The sequence below is a fragment of the Oxyura jamaicensis genome, chromosome 9 (assembly GCF_011077185.1).
Source record: "Oxyura jamaicensis isolate SHBP4307 breed ruddy duck chromosome 9, BPBGC_Ojam_1.0, whole genome shotgun sequence".
NCBI classification, from domain to species: Eukaryota; Metazoa; Chordata; class Aves; order Anseriformes; family Anatidae; genus Oxyura; species Oxyura jamaicensis.
The window spans coordinates 4,634,926-4,638,401 of record NC_048901.1 but is presented as its reverse complement, the minus strand read 5'-3'; positions in this window follow the sequence as shown (position 1 = coordinate 4,638,401).

Sequence of the window (3,476 nt, the reverse complement as noted above, 5' to 3'; positions counted from 1 at the left end):
CCGCCCCGCCCGGCCGTATTCTCTAGAGGAGAGCGGCCGCCGGCAGCCCCGGCGCGTCCCGCAGCGGCCGCGCGGGGGCCGTATTTCGCCGAAGAGCGGGAGCGGCGCGGGGGTGCCGTGATGGCGGCGCTCAGCCCCGCTGCCCTGGCAAGGCTGCAGCAGGAGGGTGTGCTGCCGGGGCCGCAGGGCCGGGGAAGGACGCGTGGGCAGGGGAAGGGGTGTACCTAGCCTTATAGCCCATGCCCAGCTATAAGCCCTTGTCTTTCACGTTCTTAAGCAGCCAAAGGGTGCTGGTTTTACTAGGTGCATTAGCCATGAAGGCATTCTCCACATATTTGGTCAAGCAGCAGCAGTAATCCTCCTCGCTTTATTTTTTAGTTATGCCAATTACTGTGATAATCTACCCACTGGTGCTCAAACCCTTAAGCCCAGTCAGGAACCAAAGCTCTTCTTCCTGGGGACTGGCCAGGGCTGCCCACCCAAACTTAGCCCAAGACAGAGATGTAGGGCCTGGTGCCAGGCCCAGAAACTAAATACTTGAACAACAGTGTCCAGATAAAACCAGCACAAACGCCAAGCTTACACAAAAATCCTTACTATTTTGGCTAATCTATTTCAGCCCAGGAATTCCCCAACAGCACTGTGCCCAAAGCAGTGAGCTGTAAGACAAGGCGAGCTCAGGCCCTCCAGCTCCCACCAGCTGCCTGCAGACAGTGAGGTGGGTTCCTCGTTATATTTTTCCATCTCCCAGTTTGTGCCTCTCTCTCCACCTGTTCTGCAATCAAACCAAGCAGCCTGGCTGTGTCTGGGTCCTGCACTACCTCTTGTCTGCCACAGCAAGGCTCTGGAGAGGCTCAGCTACAAGAGGTGGTGGTGAGATAAGGTCCTTTAACAAGGGGCTGGCAATGCTCAGTCTTTTATGAGGCTTCAGAAGGAGAGGTCACAGGAGGACATCTGGAAGAAGGAGATATTTTTAGGAAGAGGTGACCCTTGGAGCAAAGCAACCCAGAGAGCCCAGCCCAGAGCCTCAAAGGGACGTGGGTGCCCAAATCCCCTTTGAACCGTGGGGAGTTAAGATATCCACATCTTTTGAGGATCCCAGCCTCCATGTCCAGAGACCTGATGCTTGCTGCACCTCCAGGGAACTTTGGGTTTTCTCACTGTGCTTTACCACTCGACACCTGTCCCAGAAGCTAAGATCCATCAGACACTAGAGCTGCCCTTGGGGATGCTGGATGCCCACATACACATTTTGTGCAAGAACAGCTGCAGTCATTTACTTGATTCAACCCTTCATGATATTTCAGGCCTCAAACATCTTCACTGTGCATGGTCTCCCTGTGCTTGCGAACAGTGGTACAGTGTTCAGCCCAGTGAACATATACAAATCAGAAACAATAATTCTCTCACTATCCAAGCAACCACCAGAAAGCACCTTCGTGCCCAGTGCTCTTTTTGCCCCAGACTCATACATACCTGTTACTATTCTCTTTAAATCCAACCTCCTTAGCTTGCTTTTTAAGCCTGATCTCTTCAGCATATGCCAAATGTCAGAAAACAGAACGTTGGTTCTTTCCCCAGAGAAAAGATGGGAAGCTGCACTTTCCTCATACAGACTTCCATAGTAAGGACCTGTATGAACTTGCAGCTGTGCAGTATGGCACATCCCCAGGGCCACGTTTCCAGAAACAACTATCCTAAGACTTCTTATGATGACTAGTGGTTAGGAGCTTTATCTTCCTTTTTTTAATATTCCTTACTTACCAGAAAAGAGATCCCCTCTGGCCTATGTAGCTACTATTTCCCTCCTCAGCCCTTTTAATAAAGACTGATCAGATTGTTGCCAGATTTTCCTTCTACCAGCCCTTCCATCTCCTTCTGAACTCCTTCATGAGAGCAGGAGTATGAAAGTGCCTTACATTGTTCTTCTCCAGAATCACACCCCAGTGGCTCTTCTGGCTAAACCATTTCTTCTCCTTCCTTTCTCCAGCTTGCCTCCTGCTGCTTCTGATATAGGCACAAAACACAGTACTGACATTTTCTCCCCTCCCTCTCCACCCTGCTGTGCTCCACAAATCTCCCATGATGGTGAGTCTAGTTAAGGCATATTGTTCCAGGTAAACAGTGCCACGAGTGCCATGGCACCTTGCACTGGAGAAACAGTTCCCATCTGTGTGCTCACAACACTTTGAAAGGTGGTGTGAAGATCTGTTTCTTAGGCTAGATCATACATCAGCTCTTCTCCCACAACAGAAATCAAGCAAAAGCTGGTTGTTGGTTTTTTTTTTCAATAAAAAACATTCCCTGAGCAGAAACATGTTTTCACTGCTCCTTACCTGTGTTGCCCCTCCCTCCTCCTCCTGCTTCTCTCTCCCCAGAGGAGCACAGTACAGCACGTTTCATCTCCTTTGCCTTGAGCAGGCTCACAACTTACCCAACACCATTCTTCAGCGGCAAATTCTCCATACAGGCCTGTGTTGTGGGGAGAAGACCTTACTTCCCTGCCCCCTCAGGAGGCAAAGGGCCGCCATCCTGGTTACCACCACACCACAGCTTTCCAAGTTAAGTCAGACACGGTTATCTGATGGGCAGCTGTCAGCGGGACGGCGGCAGGGAGGCAAAGGGATGCCCCAAGGCACCACAGCCCTGCCGGGTGCCAGCCATGTGCCCTCAGGTAGGGACACATTTCCCCGTGCCCCACAGGGTCTGATACATGTTGCGAGGTACAAAGCCTTTAATAAATGGCGAGAAATGCAATTGTGCTCGAGTCTGGCCACGAGAGGGTACTGCCACCACGCTGCCCTGCGGAGCGGCTGCCCGGGGTGCAGCACGGCCTGCCCAGGCCTGGCACTGAGGAACCCAGCAGGGATGGGAGGGCACTGCTGGGCTCTGGCAGCCTCCCTCCTCCTCAGCTTGCAGGGCAGCGCTGCCTTTCCCCACTCTCCAGCACCTGCTCATAGCCAGAACCAGCCAGCCCAAGTTATGCTGGCAGTGAATCAAGTGCTCGCCGTGAGCCAAGGGGGCATACCCAGCCCTTTGGTCTCAGGCAAAGTGGCCCACGGCCATTGTAATTAACTGACACTCACAGTACCCCAAAGCAAGGCCGTCTGACTCACCCACCCTATTGCACAGGCACTTTTCAAGAGCTGGTGCACTTAATTATAGAGATCTTAGTGCATGAGGAGCCCAGATTAAATATTCAAGAGATGCCATAAAATTAGTAGCCAGGAAAAGCCCAGGGAAGGTAAACCCTGGCTCAGGGCTAATCATATATTGAAGGTACATGGGAACGGACATGTCAGCATGTTAATATCTGTGCACATTACATACATCCCAGAAAGGGTCCAATCTTACAGTCCGTCACAATTATCCCCACCATGGCCTTGAAAGTAAAAATAGCATCCACAGAAGCTTCAGCATGATCTGAAGGGCACAGAGGATTGAAAGCAGCGTAGCACTGAGATAGCTCATGGTTA